At 52.2% G+C, this 22,305-nt stretch overlaps 1 protein-coding gene across 1 annotated transcript in view; it reads left to right on the forward strand.

Annotated features, from left to right (window-relative positions):
- The first annotated feature begins 2,609 nt into the window (after positions 1–2,609).
- Positions 2,610–22,305, forward strand: part of NCOR2 (nuclear receptor corepressor 2) — a 361,555-nt gene continuing 341,859 nt past the window's right edge. The window contains 1 exon segment of the mRNA XM_078154258.1: positions 2,610–2,933. The gene's annotated coding sequence lies outside the window, so the exon portion shown is untranslated.

Consider the following 22,305-nt stretch of genomic DNA (forward strand, 5'->3'; position numbering starts at 1 on the left):
TGAAATTAATTTCTCAGGGGGGTCTCCCAGCTACTAAGAGACTGGAACAAGATTAGAACTCGGAACTCAAGCATTCCTGACCCCCAGGGAGTCCAGAGCTCTGTCTACTTATATGAAACGAGGAGTGGGTCTATATCAGCTCTGACATCCCTTTTCAGCTTGTCTTTGATCTTATGACCTGTGATTACCAGTCCCCTCCTCCAGATATCCGAATCGATGTCATTTGGAGAATTAGCTCAGCTTGGGTTTGCCAATTTGGAATGCGCTTAAGGACAGGCCTGCTCTTGAAGACCAGCCCTAGCTAACTTTGGAGAGACCTAAGCTTTGGTACTGGGTGATGAATTTCCTCCCCCCCCCCAGCAGTTTGGGAAGGGCATCAGCATCTGCTCTGCAAATAGGGGCCAAGGTCCTGCTGGCCTGGAGGGGAGGGCTCATACTGAGTCATTTTGTGTGACCTTGGGCCAGCTCTGGGGCTCTTGCCAGCTCTGAATCTATAATCTGCCGATCTGTTTACACCTCGCCAAGTATCCTTCTAAAAGACAACAAGCCCCTTTGGGCAGTGTGGTGGAGGGGATGGAAGGAAGGACTCTAAATCCAGAAGATTTGGGGTCAAAGAGCTTCGTGATCCCAGTGGAGTTACCCAACCTACGGTTTCTTTCAAGGCTCACCTCTAATCCTACTTTCTGCTAGGGGTCTTTCTGACCCTCCCCCTCATTACCTTCTGTCCAGTCTGGAACATATCTAATATGGACCTAGTGATTTTCCAGGGTTTCTGTCATTAGAATATGAGCCCTTTGAGGGCAGGGACTTTTTGCAGAGCCTTCTTAGACAACTGCACTGCTTTGTAAATCAGTCAACAAGCAATTTATTAAGTGCCTACCACATGCCAGGCCCTGCACTAAGGAAGGAAAAAGGTAGTCCCTGCCCTCACAATCTAATCGAAGTTTCTTAACTCATTTTTTGCTGTTGCCCCCTCCCCCTTAACAATTAGTTGATCAACCAGCAGGCATTTGTTAAATGCCTACTGTGGGACTGTTGCAGGGATCAAAATTGGTTACCCCCAGGCCCCTGCCATCCTTTCTCTCTCCTCACCCCTTCATGAAATGCTGAGTGAAGGGGTCCCTCCATCTCTCCCCAAAACAGAACTGAAAAACAGGAATGAAAGGTATTATTGTATGAATTTCTACTTTGGGCCAGCTAGTGAGATGCGGGCACATAATTGGCTAGCAGCCCTCCTTGCTTCCTCTTCCTCACCCCTTTTTCTGGTGTTTTTCAGACTTTTGGCTGAAGGCTTGAGCTGACTCTGCAAGGAAGTAATGCCAAAAAAAAAACACATTAAAAAAAGTTGGAACTAAAAAAAAAAAAGCCAATCTCACTTCTTACAGAAAAAGAGATAGCAAAACAGGCCAGAAAGCTTGATGCTAGGCCTTACTTATTTAAGGGGACAAGTGAGCAGGAGGGGAAGAGATTAGAGAAAGACATTTTATTGAGGAAATCTTGGGGGGGGGATGAGGACACAGTTATAATGACCCCCCCATCACAGCTGCAGACATGTAATTAGCACACCTCCCAACCTGCCCCAAAGAGCAGCGCAGCTGAGAAGCCTCTGTGTGTGTTGGGGTGGGATGTTGGTGGGTGCACCGTTCTTGCAACACTGAGTTCTCTAACTCATCTGCCCCTCCACAGTCATAATTTAATAGCTGAAATGTGATTCTAAGAAAGTATCTGGAACAGACCAGGGCCTGGACAAGCCCATTCAGGGCCTTTCCTGCAGAAAAATAGAGGGCAGGAGAATGGGGGAGAAGAGGTGAGGGGGTAAAGGGGAAGAGAGGAAAAGAGTGAAAGAGAGAAAAAGGAGGGAGAAGAAGAGTGAAGGAGAGAGGAGAGCAGAGGGGAAGAGAGGGGGAAGGTAGAAGAGAGGGGAGAGGAAGAATGTGAAGGAGAAAGGAGAGAGACAGGAAATGATTCAGGAGATGTGAGAGGAGAGGGGAAGGAGAGGAAAGGGACATAGAAGCAGAGAGAGAAAGAAGTAAGCAGTGGTGGGGGGAGATGCAGAGGGTGGTGGGAAGGGGTCCATGCTTGACGTGGTCAGGGCCTCTTGTATACTCTGGGTCCAGTAATTTCTGGAAAATATGACACGTCAATAGGACAAGTTTAGGGGACCCCTTAATTGCAGAGAGGCAGAGGAAAGGAGGGAGGGAGGGAGGGAGAGAGAGGGAGAGAGAAAGAAGAGAGAGAGAGAGAGAGAGAGAGAAGGGAGAGAAAGAAGAGGAGGGAGGGAGAGAGATTGGAGAGAGCCAGGGCGCAGGAGGGAGGGGCAGCCACAAAGAGAGGCACAGGCACAGTCAGAGGGAGAACGAGGAAGGAGGGAAGGAGGGAAGGAGGGCGGGAGGCCGCGAGGTTCCGCAGCCCAAAGAAACTCCGCCGCCTGCCTGTGTGCGAGCGGAGAGGGAGCCTCGCGGGGGAGGGGGAGGAGGCGCGGCCCGGCGGAGGGAGGAGGGAGGGGAGGGGGAGGGGAGAGCGCGCCGCGCCGCGGCGCGGCCCCTTTAAGAAGCCCAAAGGGGGCAGGTCTGGGGGGAAGGAGCCCGGAGCTGGTCGCGCGCTGCTGCCAGAAGCGCTGCGGCCGCCGCGGGGCTGAGCGAGAGCGCCGAGCCGTCCGTGCGGAGCCGCGGCCCTGCCTCCCTGCCCGCCCCGCTGCCCCTGCCCCCCCGAGGGCCCCAGCTGCGCCCAGCCAGGACCCCCCCTCAGCTCCCGTCGGCGCCCCCCATGGGCGCCCCTCGGCGGGCCCTCGGGGGCACAGGGGGCCCCGGGCCGGCGTCTTAGGTGCCCCCCGGGCCGGAGCGGGAGCAGCCCCCGGCGCCGCCGCTGCAGAGACCCCCGCCAGGCAGCCCGCCGCGGGAGGGGGCGCCCAGCCCCGGAGGAGGCCCCGCAAGGTAAGCCCGCCCCCCACCCCGGGGCCCCGCGGGGGGGAGGAGGGGCGCCCTCCCCCAGCCCGGGGGCGGCGCCGCGGACCTTTGTGCGCTCGTTTCCGGGGCTGGCGGGAGGGTCCCACGAGCGGCGAAGGCCACGGAGTTGGGGCGAGGAGAAACCCCCCCCACTTTCCAGCCCCCCTCCCCGGCTGAGCCGGCCCGAGGAGTTAATCCCCTCCCCCCCACCCCGGCCCCCCTCCCCCGGCCCGGGCTGGGCTGTCTCTGAACACTCCCCTCCCCAAACACGCAGCCACCGTCGGAAAACCGCGTCTAGACCGGGGCCCCAGGGTGGGGGTGGGGGGAGCCGGCGAGCTGAAACTTAGGGGAACTCCAGCCCCTGGGGAGGGGGAGGGGGCGGAAGCCGGGGTCGCCCTGTGGCCGCTCTGATTTGTGCTGCCTCCGAGATTGGGGGCGGGGAGGGCGAGGGGGCGGCGGGGGTGCGCCCCGGGAGGCCGGGGTGGGCGGGGGGCGGTGACAGGGCGCCCGGTGGGGGGGCCAGCGTGCACACAGCGCCCCCCATCCAGCCGTGCGGGTCCCTCCGTGGAACTTGTCCAGCCGGTGCCCTAGAGGCAGAGGCAGACGCAGACGCAGGCACGGCACGCAGCGAGAGCCCTCGGCCTCTCCTTCCTGCACCCTTGGGGCCTGCGGAGCCCGAGAAGTGTGTTTCTGCTGCTGCTGGTGCTGCTGCTGGTGGGAGGGAGGGAGGGAGGGAGGTTGTGCGTGTGTGTGCGTGTGTGCGCGCTGGCGTGGGAGGGGGTGCGAGTTGCACATGAGGAGGGAACGGTGCCAGACCCCTTAGAAGAGCTCTGAGCAGTGACTCCCAGGCTTGGCCGCTGGGCCGGAGGGAGGGGGTGGTTTGTTGTGCGTGTGTGCGCCTCCCCCGAGACAGACAGAATATCCTGTCTCAGGGCCTGTGCTAGGGGGCTCTTCCTCAGGAATCTCAAAGGGACACTCGCAGAGGGCTTTCAGCGGAGGGGGGGACAGGAAGGCTCGCCCCCTCCCTCCCTTCTTCCCCGGCCCTCCCAGGAATCCCTGTCTTGTGGCTGGGACCCAGCCTAACCCAGAGCAGATTCTCTTGGGGCAGGTCCTGGGGAGGCCTAGCTCGGGGGGGGGGGGGCGGGGAGGTGGTGATGGTGGTGGTTTGTGGCTGAGTTCCTGGCCTCCCCGCAGGGCTGTCTGGTGCTGCCTCATTGGGCGGCTGGCCTTGACTCCTCCTTCCTTCCCTCCTGGTATCTCCTGGTGACAGAATTATGAAGTTGAGATTCAGTGTTGTTGATCTTCCTTTGTGGATGCTTGGGGGGGACGGCCCCTGGCCCCAGAGGGGAGGCGGGGGGGGGGGCAGCATTTCTAACTGCTAGCGAAGACTCCGGCTGCATTTTGGAGCCTTACCATTTGAAAAAACCCCATCAAAACAAAAACACTGTACCTGTGAGCTTAAGCCGCTCTCTTTCTAGTGTATGTGGAGCTGGAATTATTTTTAATTTTGCCTTTTTTGGGGGGGGATGGTATTGGTTATGCTTTTTGCTCCATGGCTATTTCTTTTTCCTGTTTTCTCACCCCCCCCCGGCCCTAGTTTTATGATGCTGGGGGTGGGGGAGTTATTTGAGCGTTCTGTTCTTTTGCAAGACCACAGAGCTCTAGAGAATCATCCTATGAGGGTGCAGGTGGGGAGAGGAGATGGAGGAAGGGCGCTCAGGGGAGTTTGACTGTGGTTTGTCGAGAGTGAAAGTGACCTGTGTTTCAGAAGGATGATGCAGCCACTTTGTGAGTTAGTTGCTGGTGGGGGGAATAGCGCTATTAACATCAGGCTTGTGGCTGCCCGTAAAGTCGGTAGCTATCTGAATAGTGTTAGAATAGATTCATGCATGCCTCGTTTTTGGTTAAGCCTGTAACTTTATTAGTTTGGCAGAACTTTGCCCTAGGAGTCTCTCACCTATGCTATTCTGCAACTAGACTGGAAAAAAGTCCTACAGAGTTTCCTTGGGGCACGTTCGTGGTCACTCTGAAGCGCATCTTAAACCCGGTTACTCGGACTTCCAAGCCTGCTATCTCTAGACCACTCTGTACTTCCTCCCAGCTGGTATGCGGAGGGGTGCTTGTAATTGTAATTCACACCAAACAGAGCTGCTTTTGTATTGATTGAATTATTGACATATTTGTTTGTCCTTATTGTATTTGGGGTGGAGTAGGTAGAGTACCTCACAGTCAGTAAATATTTTTTTAAAATTTTAATTAATTTATTTTTAATTTTGAGCATTCATTTCCATAAGATTTTGGGTTCTAGATTTTCTCCCCCTCCCTCCCCTCTCAATAAACATTTCTTAAAACAGATACTATGCGCTAGGTGGTACACTGAGCGCTGTGAATACAAAAAAAGGGCAAAACTCCCTGCCCTCAAGGAGCTTACAATCTAAGGGGGGAGGCCACATGCAAACTACAGAGGGATAAATAAGTAGTTAATAAGGGGAAGGCTCTGGAGGTAAGAGGGGTGGGGAAGGCTTCTTGTAGAAAGGGGGATTATAGTTAAAAGTAAAATAAGCAGTAAAGCTGGAAGGGACCTCAGAGTCTATCTAGTTAAACCCTTTCATTTTACAGATGAGGAAACTGAGGCACAGGAAGGGGAATTGACTTGTCCAAGGTCACCCACCTAGTGTGAATTGGAGGAATGCCCTCAAGGAGCTTATATTCTGTGGGTAGGTAACAGGTGCCCATCTATGTATGTACAAAAGAATTTTGCAGTGGTTCACTCTGGCTGGGGGATGACTTGGAAGGAAACAAGATTCGGAGAGGCAGAGGGCATTCATTCAGAGGTGAGGGACAGCTTGGGCAAAAACATGGGGATGTGGGGAGAGATGACATTTCCTAGAACCTCTGCTGGGGAAGGCAAAGTCTCATTTCTGTTTGAGAGGGTCGGCTGCTTTCTCCTAGGCTGTACCCTTGATCCTAAAAGCTGTCCGTTTCCCTTTATTCTGAGTCTGTTATATTTCCCAGTGGAAATTAACTGCTTGGGCAAGTGTGAGCCAATCACCGGGAGAGGGGGCTCCCTAGGGGGCAAGGGGTGGGCTGGGCAGTCTGCAGAGGCCTGTGGAGAAGAATGCCTAGTGTGCTGGACTCTTCCCATTTAGCTATTTACGTTCAGGGGATCAATACTATTGATAAATCCATGTAAATGGTAATGTGGTTGTCAGGCCAGGGTAATGGATGGGTGGAGGCCTCATAATGTGCTGAGCGCTCTGATTTCCTGGTGTAGGGTTTATACATGACTAGGATTTATTTGGTTCAATCTGGTTTTTTTTCACCTTGTTAATAATAATACTTCCAATTGAGGGCTTTGGAGAGAGGGGCCCACAAACATTAATGGAGCTTCTCAGAGGCCTTGTGGGAGGAGAGGGAGTGTTGGGAGAACAGGCCTTGCCGAGAAGATGGACACCAGGGGCAGCAGCACCCTCCCACGGGGGCTCCTTCTCGTGCAGGAAGTTGGGCCCCCCTCCTGCCCCAGTCTCTAGACTCAGTGCTGGCTGCTGGCCTGTTCTGGGTCTCTTAGAGACAAGGCCCTGGCTTCCCTCCCTCGTTTTAGTGTGGGCAGGTGATTTCCTCTTTCTTTTCACTAATGGATTTGCTCTTTCTCCTCTACTTCTGAGGTCTGTGGGCAGGACGTGAAGGGGGTGGGGTGTCATTTCTTATCATGTGGCACTTGAAGGTTGGCAGGCCCCTTCTCTCATTTACCTCCCAGGACGCTGTGGCTGAGAGAGGGGAGGGCTCTATGAGCCTGGGCTCCCAGGATGGGATTGGAGCTCGGGTGGGCTGCGTTAGCCAAGGCTGGATGACCGATCCTTGGGTGTGTTCTGTCCAACAGGCTCATTCTTATTAAGGCACTGCTTAGACTGAATAGCATCTTTTAAGGACCCAGATTCAAATCCTGCCTTTGACACTGTCTACCTGTGTGACCTTGATCAAGCGCCCCTCTGAGGTCCCTCTCTGAGCCTCAGTTTCCCCATTAAAATGGGGGAGGGGTTGGACTAGACAGCCTCGGAGGTCCCTTCCAGCCCTGGGCCAATGATGCTGTGTGTGGCTCAAGGCCTTGGGAATCAGAGACCTGTCTGGTCTATAAGGGGGGGCATCAATCACTCTGCGTGTGTGTGTGTGTGTGTGTGTGTGTGTGTGTGTGTGTTCTCCCCTAATCTGCTCTTCCTGGTTTCCTCTCACGTCCCTGGTGCCTCCCCAGGTATACTTCAGAGCAGGCAGCTCCCTGCAAAGGGAACAGTTGGGCAGGCCTGGTAATTACCTCTGAGCTGTGGTAACTGGAGACACACAGGGGAGCGGGCTCCCACGAGAGCACGTGGGGCGAGGGCTAACCGGGTGACGGACAGACAGCAAGTGTGAGGCTGCCTGGGACTGCAACAGGAGGAGGGCCTCGGCCCCAATCAGAGGCTCTTACCCCTCGCTCCCCCTTGGAGGTGGATTTCAAGGGTTTGTGAGCCTGGACAGGAAAAAAGACATCTTTATTTCAGTATGATTGGTTTCCTTTGTGACCCTCCTGCAACTTTACTTCAGTGCATTTAAAGGGGATCTGTCCATAGGCTAACCCCAGTGGCCCGAGAGCCCAGGCCTAGGCATTTATATCACCCAGGTCTGCTAGTGACCTAGAGCCGGTGGGAAGCAAGACAGCTTCGAGGCCCTCTTCCCTGATTCATAGATGTAGAAACTGAGGCCCAGAGATTGAGCGAATGAACAAATGAATGAAAACATCTGTTACCTGCATGCTGTGTAAAAAATAATGGAGATACAGATAGAAAGTCAGAGACTGGGAGAGACAGCTCGTCCAGGAGATTTCAGTAGTGAGTCCAACTTAATGCCTTATCCAAGGTCACACAGGGAGTAAGTGCTCAAGCTGGGATTTGAACCCAGGCCCCCCTACTCCTCCAAATCCAGTACCTGGTACACAGGTGGTACTCTGTAAATATGCATTTTTATTTCACAACTTGCGATAACATACTGCAAGTATAGTAGTTGTTGTTTTTAAAGTCTTTTTTTTCTTTTCATCACTATCTTAAAAGCATGCCGAAGCATCTGGACTTGGAGTCAGGAAGACCTGGGTTCAGATTCTGCCTCAGACTCTTCAGCTGTGATCCAGAATCCTTTCATCTCAGTGTTGGCCTCCAAGCTCTAAGTCTTAGCATCTTAGCTTTGGATCTTCCAGCGCTGGGGACCTTAGAGGTCCTCTAGTCCAGAGGCCCAGAGAGATTGCGACTCATTAACTTTGGCATTCAAGGCCCTGTACAGTTAGCTCTGGCCTCTCTTGTTGGCTCTGTCTCTCACTTCTAACTTGGGCTTCCCGGCTGTCTCCTGGCTGGGCTGGTCTTTCTGCTGTTTGTCTATACTCGGTCTGCTCTTCCTGGAAGCTATTACGGGTGGGAGATTGGTGAGTTCCATCCCAACCCCCTTGGTTAAGTACGAGGCCCACCAGTGGTACTGTGCTGCGTGTGCCAACGCTGAGCCGAGACAGCCCCTCTGGTAGCTTCCCGTCTCCTGGGGGTCTGAGATGATGAGTGCAGGTGAGGGTCAGCAGACTGGGGGAGAGGGGAGGGACAAGGTGGTCGCTGAGCGGAGCTGGGAAACTGAAGGCAAGAGGGCGATGATGAGGGGGAGGGCCAGCAGGAGACTGGAGGGCCGGCAGGCCAGAGCGGGGCTGGCTTTCACTTGCCTGGCGGAGTTGTTGGTGTTTTATTTTATAGCTCACAGGGAGCCCTGCAGGTTTGGAGCAGTGGAAGTGATAGATGAGGTCTGAGCTGGGTGTTCTGGGTGAGCTGATGGACAGGGAGCTGGCCTCTGAGCCAGGGAGACTTGAGTCCAGGCCTGCCTCTGTGACCGGGCGGGTCACTTAACCCCTGGGTGACGGAAAATCCTCTTAGACTGTATTGGTAGAGGTGGGGAATTCCCCATATCAATCAAGTCACCAGTTTGGACCAAAGAAAAATACCCATAGTGCCCACCTTTTCTGGCCAGACCCTGGCCTGATGCCTCCCTGTGTCCTGCAGGACCTGACTCCTGAGCTCTGCGGGGCAGTGCCAGCAGGGCCCAGACCCTGGCAGGAGCCAGGCAGCTGGAAAGGCTTTGAGTAGAGGGTGAGGGATTGTGGAAGTGTAGGCTCTTAGTTCTAGAGCTAGAAGACGCCTCATAGACCACCTGGTCTAACCCTCTCACTTACAGATGGGGAAACTGAGGCCTAGGGAGTTGTGATTCTGCCTGCATGTCTGAGCACCAGCTTAGCCAGGGTTAGTGAGGCTCATCCCTAGGCTGGTTTCAGAGTAAGGAGCGCTTTGGCTGAAGTTGGACTCGGACCCTCGAGTCAGCCGCAGGGGGATTATAGTTAGTATAAGGGTACTATCATTATCGTAATATTAAGTATTAGTACAATTAGGCCACCCCCACTGGTCAGATTTTAGATCGTTGCAGTTCCTGTTCATTAGGTTCCAAATTTTAAAAAAAAATTTAAAAAAGGATGCTTGTTTTTGAATTTGCTTCGTTCCTGGGCTTAAGGCAAAGACTGGAGTGACCACTCATTGGGGCGTGGCGGTGGTGGTGGCTGGTGGTGTGCTGGCCTACAGGGCCGCTGAGCTCTTTCCAACTTTGAGACTGAGAGCTGGAAGGGGCCATCTGGTCCAGTCCTTTCCTTTGAAAGATGCGGAAATCTCAGGCCCGAGGGGAAGGGCGGAAGTGACTTGGCTGGAGTAGCCAGCCGCCCCCCTCTGCATCCCAGGGTTCCTGGTCTCTGCCCTTTTCTTCTAGAAGCCCTGAGGGCCTTTGTCCCTGTTGAATCATTTCCCTCTCTTGGAAAGCCAAGGCTGACATTTTCTGGCTTAGATTGCATTTTTCTTGTTTCGTGTGTGTTTTCCTTTCCCCAGGCACCCGCCCCTCCTCCCTTTCCTGCCTGATCCTTTCCCCCCTCCAGGAATGGGAAAAAGTTTAGCTGCAAGGCCTCATTGACCGTTCAGAGTCCAGCTTCACTTTCTGGCCCTCTCCTGCCCTCCTCCCTAGCCTCTCATAAACCCATCAGAGGGGACTAACTTGAGAACTTTCCCTCCAGCTGATGTGAGGCCGGACACTGGCTGGAGAGTGAACGGGGCCCCAGGGAAGCCCAGAGATGTTAGCTTGGCTGCTCTGGCCCTACCCGCCTGTATGGCCACGGTCATAGAGCCAGAAACTGTTCCTCGAGCTGGTAGGATGGACTGACTTGAGAGCCCGCAGATCTGGACTTCCCCCGCTCTGGGCCTCCATGGCCTCCTTTTGTCAAATGAGAATTGGGGGGGGATGGGAGGAGACTTGCTGCGAGTCTAATGTATTTCATATGTTGGCCACCTGCTGGGTGACATCACTTTCTGTTTATTTGTCCTCAATTTACCTCTTTCCAAGCAGCTTGGAGTGAGTGCTGAGAATGAGGGGTTTGGAATTTGAGGGCTCTGGTTCGAATCCTGCTGCCTTTTTGACCCTCGGTGAGTGACTTCTACTCCTTATGCCTCAGTTTCCTTATCTGTAAAATGAGGGAGTTGGACTTTACTGGCCTTATAGGTCCCTTCCTCTTATCCCCATTTCACATCTGAGAAAACTGAGGGTCAGAGAGGTCATGAGCTAGGGTCTCCTAGCTAGTGAGTAAGCGTCTGAGGTGGGATTTGAACTTGGTCCCCTCAGCTGCCAAGTCCAGTGAGCTCTGAGATCCATTCCTCATGAAAATTGTGCAAATCCTGGGATGGGCCAACCTGGGGCTGGTGGGATTGGGAGAGGTCTCAGGTGCAATTTGGCACAGCCTTCCTGTGAAAGCTCATGGTGCTCTCAGGTGGGAGCTATTTTCTTCAGTGGGCTGTTTTTTTTTTTCTGGTCTGAAGAATACCTCAGAATATCTCGTTCTGTATTTTCTGAGTGTGTTTGGAAAAAGCCGTGGGTCAGATGGCACAGGGCGCATGTTCCTCGCCAGTTCAGGGAGGATTCAGTACAGCGCCGGGAGGCGTGGTGGCTGGTCAGTAGGAATGACCCTGCTCTTCCCGAGGACCTGGCTCTGGGGTTGGTTTTTGGCCCTTTTGTTCTGGGTCAGGTGCCCCTCAGGATGATGGAGGGCGGTTTTCAGTCCCAGCACAGCTTCCGCTGGGGCTGCCACTGAGGACAGTAGATTGCTGGCCCTTCACCAGAGTCAGAGGCAGAGAGCTTGGGTTTGAATTGTCTCTGCCTGGGAGCATTGGGTAAGCAGTGCCTGCGGCTGACCCTCAGCTCCCTCTTCTCAAAAATAGAGGCATCGATGGTGCCTTCTAATTCAGTTTCATGAAAGTCTTATTAAATGTTTTTGTCGACTTCTCCTTTGCATCTTCATTTCGCAGTTAATCTACCCCCCAGCAACCTTTCATATCAGACTCAAAAAGAGCGTGTGTGTGTGTGTGTGTGTAAAAGTGGATCACAGAACTAAAGCCATATATCAGAAGAGTCTGACAGGACAGGCAGTGTTCCATACCTATAGCCCTCCACCTCTAGAAAGAGAGATGGGAGGTGTTTTCTCATAGCTCTTCTTCTGGGCCGAGTTTGGTCATTATAAGTACATATAAACGCTTACTTTTGATTTTTTTGTGTGTGTGTTTTTTTTTCCTTTTCCGTTTCTGCATTTTTTCCCAATGTGCTAGGCAATGCAAGGTGTAGGGAGGAGACAGAATACAGAATTCCTGAAATTGGCCTCACCCTCAGGGGGCTTACATTTTGGGGTGGGGGAGGAATTGGAAATTGTATGTTTATAATAAACAAATACAAAATATAGTGGGAGGGGCCCGGGAGGATTGAGATAGGCATGTGATTTGGGAGGACTCAGCACATTCTATATGTGGGGGGCACGTCTTGTGCAAAAGTGTGGCGGTGGGTGATGGGGTGCTGTGGTAAGGAATAGCGATTAGGCCACGTGGGCTGCACGGTAAAAGTGATAGTAATAATAAGGAGTAACATTTATGTGGTTCTTACAGTTTGCAGAGCACTTTACAGTATTATCTCACCTGCCCCTCACAGCAACCCTGGGAGGTAGGTGCCATTATGACCCACCATTTTACAGATGAGAAAATGGAGGCAGAGGTGAAGTGATTGCTTAGGGTTACACAGCTAGGAATTAGAGGCAAGAGAGAGCATCGGGCCTGGAGTCTGGAAGACCGAGTTCAAATCCACTCCCAGATACTTTCTAGCTCTGTGATCTTGGGCGAGTCATTTAACCTGTATTTGCCCTCCGTTTCCTCATCTGTAAAATGGTGGGTCATAATGGCACCTACCTCCTAGGGTCATTGTGAGGATGAGATGAGGTGATATTTGTCAAGCGCTTAGCATGGCGTGTGACACGTAGTAGGCACTATAAAATTTTAGTTGCTATAATTATGATGTCTGAGACAGGATTCCAACTAAGATCTTCCTGGAAGGCTGTATGGGAGGGCAGGGAAACCAGTTCCCCACCCCTTCAGTGCTCTGGCGCCCCCCCCGGCCCCCCCCCCCTTCTCTCCTCTGTGTGATGAGGGGCGGGGCTGGAGAATGGGGAACCAGCTGTGGAGGCCCGAAGTAACTCCCCGGGGCAGGTGTTGGGGGTCGGTCTGACCCCTTCCTGTGTTTGTTCGAGGCGCAGACACTCCATCCACATCCCGCTGGAAGGAGGTGCTGGGCCTGGGCCCTGGTCAGGCCCTCCTGGAGGGCTAAAGAAACATGCTCATCCCCTCCTGAAGCGAGGGACCGGGCCGGTCATCATCGTGGCAGCCTGGATACTGAGTGGTGTCCTCAGGGTCAGGAAGACCTGGGTTCCAGTATTGCCTCAGACCTGTTGCCTGCTGTGAGCCTCTGGGCATGCCTATGAGCAGATGAGAGAATGGAATATAAAGCTCTCTGCAAACCTTATGGCACGATATAAATACTAGTTATCATTATCTTCAGGGCAGCTAGGTGCACAGTGGATAGAGCAAAGGGCCTAGAGTTAGGAGACCTGAGTTCAAATGCGGCCTCAGACACTTACTAGCCATGTGACCCCGGGCAAGTCACTTTGCCCCGTTTGCCTCATTTTCCTCATCTGTAAAATGCAGGGTTGAGTATACTAGCACCTCCCTTGTGGGGTTGTTTATAAAGGCCAGCTGCTGTTATTAGTATATACTCTTTGAAAAGCTGACTGGGAGAAAGGAACAGTGGTCGTGTCACCGGATTTGAGTAAACAGTCACTGAACATCTCTTTACATGGACCTCGCCTCTGTTGTTTACAGCTAGTTAACCCCCGACTATCTGGACTTTTACAAAGTTTAAGTTTTATTGCATTTACATCACTGTGATTTCCCTATGGATATCATTGAACTCTCCTTTTCACAGAAAAAAAAAACCCAAACAAATTAGTTAATTAATAAGACCAGCAGTGTAGAATGGCGTAGCCTCCCCTAGGGCCCCCTCCAGGAGGATCCTGGTGAGTGCAGCAGGCCTGGGTGGGGGGGGGGCGGATGCCATTCAGGTTTCGGTGTTAGGAGGTGGTGGTGTCATGACATCATTAGGGTCCTTCTGCTTGTTTCCGCTCTGTGATAGTGCCTGCTCGACTTTGAGTGTCTCTCCAAAGGCCGTTTCTTTTATGCTCTGAATCGCTGGGGGAACATGGCGGCCAGGAGCGTCACCAACACCAGCCACTGGGAGGAGCGAAGGGGCTTGGTGCCGAGGTGAAGGGGCATCCCCCGGGGAGAGGCTAGCGGCGCTCGGGCCGCTCCCTGGGATGAACTTCGAGAGGACCCTGGGCACACTCGCCCTGACTAGAGTCCGCGGAATACCCAACAATTAGACGGGAGGAAGTCTGGTTCAGTGACGAGGGCTGGATTTAGACAGAGGCCTGGGATCTGAATCTTAACCTCTTTCCTTGTTACTCATGTGACCCTGGGCCAGTCACTGCTCTGACTTTGTATAATTCTGAGGTTGGACTAGGCTATAGATTTAGGACTAGAGGGTTGTCATAGCCCATCGAGTCCAATCCCCCTCATTTAACAGATGAGAAAACTGAGGCCTGGAGATACCAAATGACTTGCCCTGGCTCCCACAGCTAGGAAGTGAGTGAGGAAGGATTTGAACCCAACTCTTTCTGACTCATGTCTAGTACCCTGCCGCCTCTCCTGGCCTCTGAGGTTTTGACCAGTTCTAGATTGATGACTCCATGATCCGGCGTGGTGATATCTTTACTGTGGTGCGTTTGCTGGCTCCCACAGCCTCCCTGTGAGTCAAGGAGAGAAGGGAGGGACGTTGGGGAGAAGAACCCACAGTGTGTGTGCCCCCAGGTGCCCCCCGTGAGGAGCACGTGGTGGGCAGAAGGCCTGGGCAGCCTCGTCCTTCCCGCTCTGACCCTCTGCTCTCTGCTTCCTCTCCTGGCCACAGGGCAGAAGAGGTCATTCTGATAGCAGTAGTTCTTGGCCTTGTTTCCTCACTGGCCAGGTGACCCTGTGGAGGGTGCCCGACTGATCTGAACCTCAGTTTCCCTGCCTGTAAAGTTGGCATAATGGTAGCACAGCAACCCCAGGGTGGTTGTGAGGTTCAAATGAGACAACGTAGACTAACCTTTGAGTGTTTTGGATAAGTGAGGCCTTTTTCTTTGGTTAACTGACATTTTTATGGGTTCTTGGAGTAATTTAAGGTGTTCTATAAATGTGAGCTATTGTGTATTATTAATGCTTACATAGGCTTGGAAAGTGTTTGACGAACATCAAAGCACTCTACAAAGTGAGCTGTTACTAACTGGCTCAGCCAGAGGTCTGCTTCACTGTAACACCCCCCCCCCACATACACTGTGCCTCAGTTTCGTCTTCTGTAAAATGCAGGGGTTGGACCTAATGGACTCTGAGACCCTCTGTGGCTCTAAAGCCGTGCTCCTGGGTGTCACAGTAACTGGGTGAGGTTGGCACTAGACAAGGCTGTGTGACTCCCATTTCACAGATATGGACAGCCTGAGCTGCTATGACTTTCTCAAGGTTGCCCAGCTAGAAAGTGTCAGAGGTGGGACCTTAGCTCTAGAACCCAAGGGTCCTCAGGGGCCATTGAGTCCAGACTCTCCCTCCCAGCCCTACCCCCACTATAAATAACCGAGAGTTAAGGGACCTCAGAGGCCACTCCTTCCAGTATTTTTCTATTTTATAGAAGAGGAAACTGAGGCATGGGGAGGAGGGTTCAGTGACTTTTCCCCCAGGTCGCATAGGTAGTGAGCATCAGAGGTGGAATCTGAACCCAGGTCTGTGTGATGTCAAGACCAGAACTCGGACCTCTGGGCTTGCTCTGTCATCTTTTCTTTTAGTCACGTCTTGGGCATCCCCTAGACAGCTGATGAAACATGGAGGGGATGAGAAGGCAGTGGGGTAACTTGGGCAGAATCCCCAGGCTACAAGGTGGTTTATTTCAAGGCCTCAGTTTCCTCAACTGTATTGTGAGGAAGCTGGACCAGGGCAGTGGAGTCAATTTCAGATAGAACTAGGGGGACCATCAGGCTGGATGTCTGGATCCCGTTGGGGCTGCATGACTTAACGTAGCCTATGGGTTCACATTAGTTATGTCCTGTTGTATTTTCATCTCTTTTGTTAAATATTTCCCAGTTACGTTTTCATCTGGTCAATGCCTCGGGACCAGAGGAGTTCTGAGGTCCCCTGAAAATCTGGGCTGGGGCATCTCTTGGGTGGCCCTCAGGGAGCTCAGCTAGCTTGTCCATAGCTCAGTAGAGCTTGGGAATGCTTTGCAGGCTGCCAGGGCCCCTCCTTCAGCTTGGCCTCCTGCATGGGTGCTCTGTGTTCTAGTGGGCCCTATCCGGAGGGGAAAAACTTACTTGGCTGCCAAAGGTGCATTCCCTGAGTGCCATTTTTGAGAACTCTGGGGAAAATACATTTTTCTCTTTCTTGGGGGTGGTGGTGGTGGTGTGTGTGTGTGTGGGGAGGTGGAGGAGTTGGAAATCCTTAGACACAACAGTTAGAGAGCCTGGGGAAGTGCTGGGGGCCTCTTGGACGCCAGGGCTCTAAGTGGGGACTGTTCTCTGTGAATGGAGGGAGTCAAGGAACCTGCTTGAACCCCGTTGCCCCCAAAGGCTGGTCAGGTGGGCAGATCTCTCTCTTCAGCATTGCCCTGAGGTCCAGGGGCCTGGCCAGAGCCTGTAGAAAGCCCCCTAAGTCTTGACAGAGCCAGAGTCTGGAAGGTGGGGACCCCATCCCTGCAGTCTCTGCCCCTGAGACAATGTCTGAGAGCCTGTGTGTGTGTGTGTGTGTGTGTGTGTGTGTGTGTGTGTGCGCGCGCGCGCACCCTGAAGGGAACCTCAGGGGCTGGAGGCACCCTGACTTCTCAGGCCTTGGGGAGGGCTGGCTCTGGCTTCCTCCTTCTTTGAGAGGGGGGTTGGGAGCAGGGCATGAAAGAGCCCTCTGTAGTGTGGGCAGGACTCCGGAGTCAAGGCCTCCTCACCAGGGGCTTTCAGTGGCTTCAGTTTGCTTCCCAATGGGTGTATTACTCATCTCAGGCAAGCATAAGAACAGTTATTTTTATTCCAGCCCAGATTGGGTGGGAGGTGGGAGGTAAGTCAGTCCTTGAGCTGCTGAAACACCTGGTGTCTGAGCCTTGTAGGGGAAAGAGAGGGAGGGGAGGAGATTCTCAAAGTGGGGACAGCACCTTGAGCCCCTGCCTGTCTTCTGCCTTAGAATGACCCCTGCACAGTAGGGGAAGGAAGGGGAAGGGAACGAGCATTGATTAAGTGTGTGCTGAGTGCTTTCCAGAGATGATCTCTTTGGGTCCCCTGTGGGGATCGTGCAGAGTGGGGAGGGGAGCTATAGGACTGCCCCCTCCCCCTTCTGTGTGTTTGTGGTGTCTTTGTGTGTGTGTGTGTGTGTGTGTGTGTGTGTGTGTGTGTGTGTGTGGTGTGTGTGAGTCTCCTTTCCAAGGACCACCTGTGTTTACCTCTTCTTGCTCTAATAATAATGCTACCACTTAGTATTACCTCTGGAGCTTCAAAGCACTCTCCCAAGACCTGGGCTAATTAATTGTCCTGAGCCCCTTCCTCGTGGGAGGTAATTGCTGCTACGTCCTGCCTCCCCTTGGGTGGGGAAGGAGGGGCTCAGCGCAGGATCCAGGCCTTTGGTCAGCCGGGCCTGTGGGAAGGGAACCAGTTAGCAGCTTATCAGACAGGCTGGGGGTTGGGACCTGCCTGCAGCTGTTCCTCCTTGCCCCCTTACCTCCTCCCCTTTCCCTCACTCAGGGGAAACCTGATACCCCTTTGTCCACTCAGGCAGCTTTTCTCCTGGGTAATTGGACCTCATGGAACTCTCATTTCATCCCGTGGCTTAGGGATTCCAGGAAAGAGGCTTGAAGTCTCAGAGGCTGTCGGAGGCTCCCGAAAAGAGATTTTCCTACTAGGTGTTCTGGGTCAAAAGGAACTCTGTCCCAACTCAGAGCTGGTGGGAAGCACACCTGGGCTGGGCATTGGATTTACTGGGTTGGGTCATGACTCTGACATTTACTAGTTGTGAGACCTTGGGACAGTGATTTCACTCTGAGCCTCAATTTCTTCTTTTGTAAAATGGAGAGAACCCTTAGAAGTGTCCACTGTGAGGGCAGCACTTTGTAAAAGGCAGAGCTCTACCACTGAGCTGCTTTCTTCCTTTACATATTTTTATTTTCTTGCCCAAGGGCAGATGAGAGGGACTGGATAAAACCTTTCTCCTTTCCCTGGGCTAGTGAGTACCTGATAAGATTGTGCATGCAAAAATACTCTGAAAATTCCCTGATTCTAAGACAGTTTTGATTACCCAGCTCTGATCTAGAAGATTGGAAGCCAGGGGGAGGAGTGAGGTGCTTGTTTTTGTCACTGAACTGACTGAAGGTGTGGGATGGCTCCATGGCTTTTTTTTTCCCTTGGAAACTCCTTTTTGAATGTATAACCTCAGATCCTTTGGTCTGACCAATAGGGTGTTGGTTTTCCTCTAACCACTGTTTTCTCTTTCTTTCTCTAGCATGGTGGCCTTCTCGGAGGCTTGTTGGTATTGACTGTTGACTGTGTATGATTATCCTAATCCCTGAGCCCTGAATTGTCATTCCGTCTAATACCTCTTCTTAATGAATCTTGGAAGGCCAAAATATTTGGAGTAGACAGATGAACCTCGGGTGGTCAGGAAGTAGGGAGAATGGCCTGCAGTTACTCTGGAGTTTTCTTAAAAAGGTGAAACACAAGATGCAATCATGATGTGGTAGAAAGAATACTGGATTTGGAGTCAGAGAGGAGAGATTTAGATTTAGAGGTGTTGAGGACCTCAGAGGGCATCTAGCACAAACCCCTTCCTTTTTCAAATGGAAAGTGAGGAGCAGAGTCAGGGGGAGGTGACTTCCCCAGGGTCACATGGGAACAAATGACTAATTGGGATTGGAAGCTAGGCCTTTCAGCTCCAGATGTGGCACTCTTTCCCCTCCACCACACTATGTTATCTGAATCTTCCTCCCACCCCTAACACATTACATACGTGAATTTGGGCAAGTTACCTCTTCTCTGGGTCTCAGTTTCTCCAACTACAAGAGGAGGGGGATTGATTAAAGGCCTCCAAAGTCTCTTCCGGCTCTGACGTCTTTCACTTCTAGGTGTTGAATGACAAGATGTCACTAGAGAGAAAAGACAATGTGATGTCAGCTGACTGGGGAGCTGGTTTTCTGAGAAGGAATCCTGCCTTTGTTTTTCCTTCTCTGTGGAATGAGAGTTGGTGGGGAGGGGCCAGGATTTGAGGCTTTGTTTCTTAGCATGTATGTACAGGATGGTCATCCAATGGCCTTAGCATGTATGTACAGGATGGTCATCCAATGTCCGGGGTGCTTTGGTTTGTATATCTGATGCTTCTGGTGGGGGGCAGCAATGGACTGTTTTTTCCCCCAAATTTTATGAGACTGATAAAACGGCCAGGGAACCTGGCAGGAGACCGCAGTCACACAAAACACACATTTGCAAGCACTTTCTCAATTGTGCATGTGTATATGTGCATGCATATAGGTACATATATGCATCTATTTGCACGTGTGTGCATGCATATGTACACGTGTACATGTAGGAGCTCCCAGGGCTGCTCTGCCTGGCAGTGGAGGTGCCACTTGGCTCGGACCCAGCCCACTCCCCTTGCGAGCAGAGTTTTCTGTTGTCTATCCTCTGGTTGAACTGGAGTGCTGGCCGACCACCACAGGAACAGTGACACCGTCGACATCGCGCCCGTGCCACTCTGCCCATGGCAGCTGGCTTGGTTACATCTGACCTCCTCCTTAATTAGCCTAATGAAGAGGCAGCCTTCAGTCGGAGGCAGGAGTTGGGCCCTTGGGCCCCAGGGAACGCGGATGGCTTTGGAACTTTTGACCTGTTCCTGTTCTCTGCTGAGCCACGTCCCCGGCGAAGGCCCCAGAATGGGCATTAGTGGCCTCCAAGAGGTGATTGAGATGGTTCAGCCTTGTCAGGTTCCTCAGTGGATGGCTCTCTGTTTCCCCTTGGGTGCTTGCAGGAATTGACTTTTGACCATGTATGATTGATCTGATCACTGAGCCCTGAATTGTCACTGTGTGTAGGGCCTCCTCTGGACACACCTGGAATGGATGGATCATCAAGAATCAGACTTCACCGAGAAAGTGGAAATTAAGATGGGAGATAGTAGTAGTGTCGTCCTGTGGTGGAAAGAGGGCTAGGTGTGGAGCCTGAGAGGACAGTGGAAAATGTCCACGCTGGGAGAACATGGGAGAACCCTTAGAGACTATTGAGTCCTGCCCCTCATGTTACGGATGAAGGCCCAGAAAGGGAGGGAGGGAAGGAAGGAAGGAAGCAAGCATTTGTTGAGTTCCACGTGCTTTCATTTCCTTCTCGCAACCGTAAGAGGGAGGCGCTGTTATTATCCTTATTTTTTAGTTGAGGAAACTGAGATTAAGTGACTTGCCCAGGATCACACAGCTAGTAAGTGACTGAGGCTGGATTTGAACTCAGGTCTTCGTGACTCCAGGCCCAGCACTCTTTGCATTGAAAACAGGTGTACTGTTTGGCCTCTAAAGCACTTGAGAAAAGTTTGAAAGAATGAAGCTGCCCAAACTTCTGCCTGTTTGTAGGGGAAAAGAAACATTTTGAAGAAGACAAACGTATCAGACACTTAGTTTTAAAAATAGATGAATAAGTGAATACATAAATAAACAAATGAAACCCCAGTGACTTTTGGCAATGTCCTGGGCTGAGGGCAGGTCTGCCTTCTTCTAGGCCTTGCACTATGGGAACTACCCAGCCCTGCTCAGGCTCTCATTACAAAGAAGGAGGCTGATGCTCGTGGGGCCGTTTCCCTAGGGTGACCCTCCCTCAGTGAGGCAGGTCAGGGAGCAGCGCCTCCTTCCCTGAATAGGAAGCTCTGTCTGTATTTTCCTGCCTGCTGTTTCTGTGGCATCTCTTCCCTCTGGCTTTGCAGGAGAGGAGGGTCGAGGCTGTGCGCCCTGCACAGGTCCCCGGTCTAGCCTGGCTTCCCTCGTGGGAGGTGGAAGGAGTGGGCCGACAGGAGTGACGGCTTGTAGGTCCGTGGCTGCGGGAAGGGGGCCGCTCCAGCCATAGTGCCCAGCCAGTACCGATAGCGGCTGATGTTTCTGTAAAGATTTCCGTTTTATAAAACGCTTTTTCTCGCAGCCGCCCTGGATGTGGTGACCGTAGTGATTACAGGTGACGGTGCTGGGGCTCAGATAGCTTCTATGGCTTGCCAGACAGTGAGCAGCCAGGGAAGGTCAGAGGTGGGGCTCGCACCCAGGCCTTTCAGACTCCAACACCAGCTCTCTGTCTATGATGCCACACTGCCTTTTTATTAATAATGTTATTATTGCAGGTCACATAAGGAGTCGCTTCACTGCAGGTCACAAAAATTTAAACCTTACCGAATACCCAGAGAGACGTGTTCAGGTGCCCAGAATCGCATGGCAGAATCACATGGCATTACTTTCCTCAGCTGAGGTCCACTCCCTGGCTGTGCATCTTCACCAAATAAAATGCCGGGGAACCTAGGGCATCATCACAGACAACACTGTGGCCCATGGCCGCCTTGATGGAAGGTGGATAAAAATTGGAAAGCGTTTTTAATCAATTTTGCCATAACAAATACTCCTAGCCTCCAAACTACATGAAATGAAAAACTCTGGAAATACTCAGACCGGGCAGAAGAAACAAAGTCATAGACTTGGGAGCAGGAAGTCCTCCTGCCTGTCTTTTCCTTCTCTACTGTCCCCGTCTGGAAGATGTTTACTTACAGTGAGCCTCGAGTGTCCCTGTGTTTCACTTACAAGAAGGCTGTTTCTGTCTGAACTCTATGGGGGGACGAGGAGGAGGAAGAAGAAGCATAGCTGATGTATTCTCTGGCCCTTTGGGGTTTGTATATATTATCTCACCTCATCCTGGGAGGAGGAGGAAGAGGAGGAGAAGGAGGCCGTCATCCTCCCTTTGCAGATGAGGACACTCTGTCAGCTACCTTGGGGGCTTGTTAGTATTTCATGTTGACTGTATTTATTTCTTTGATCACTGGGCCCTAAAATATATTTGTACCTTTAGCAAAATATCAGAGGTGGCAGCTGAATTGAGGTTTCTTCTGTCTCCTTATGTAGCCCAAGGTTTTCTGCCTTGGAAGCCCAGTTGCACATAGCTTTTTATTGTATGCTTTTCTGTGTCTCATTATCTGATTTATTTCATATGCTTATATATGCCTGATTGCTACAACTAGACTGTAGGCTCCTTGTGGGCAGGGATCCGTCTTCCTGTAGACTCATTAAGGTGTCAGAGCTGGAAGAGACTGTATCCAGCCCCTTCTTTTTTAAAAAAAAAAGTTTTTCCCTAATTAATAAGAATTTATTTTCTTTCTCTTTCATCTCCCCTCCCATTGTGGGGAAAAATATACCCTTGTTACAAGTATGTGTAGACAAAACAAACTCCCACATTGTAGGACCCTTTTACAAAGGAGGACACTGAGACTCAGAGAGGAGGAAGTAACTTGCCCAAGGCTGCACGGTGCCCAGTAGTAGAGACCAGGTCTGTGGGTCTTGGGGCACTTTCCCAGATGTCCTTCTGGGGCTGGGCCTATCTGCATGGACCGGGGGCGGGGAGCTCCTCTTCTGGTTGTCCTCTGGTTCTCCCCTACCCACTCGGGGTGGGCTGGGAAGTGTCTGTTGTGGAGGAGAACTTTAAATAGACCAGAGGGGATGAGATTGGGTGGCAGAGGCTGCTCTGTGTGTGTGTGTTTCAGCAGGAAACTGATTTTGCATTTCTGTCCCCTGTTGGAGCAGAGCTTGGTTAGTCTATAAATAGCCCCCGACAAGT

The sequence above is a fragment of the Phascolarctos cinereus genome, unplaced genomic scaffold (genome assembly GCF_003287225.1).
Source record: "Phascolarctos cinereus isolate Bilbo 61053 unplaced genomic scaffold, phaCin_HiC Scaffold_4;HRSCAF=312, whole genome shotgun sequence".
NCBI lineage: Eukaryota > Metazoa > Chordata > Mammalia > Diprotodontia > Phascolarctidae > Phascolarctos > Phascolarctos cinereus.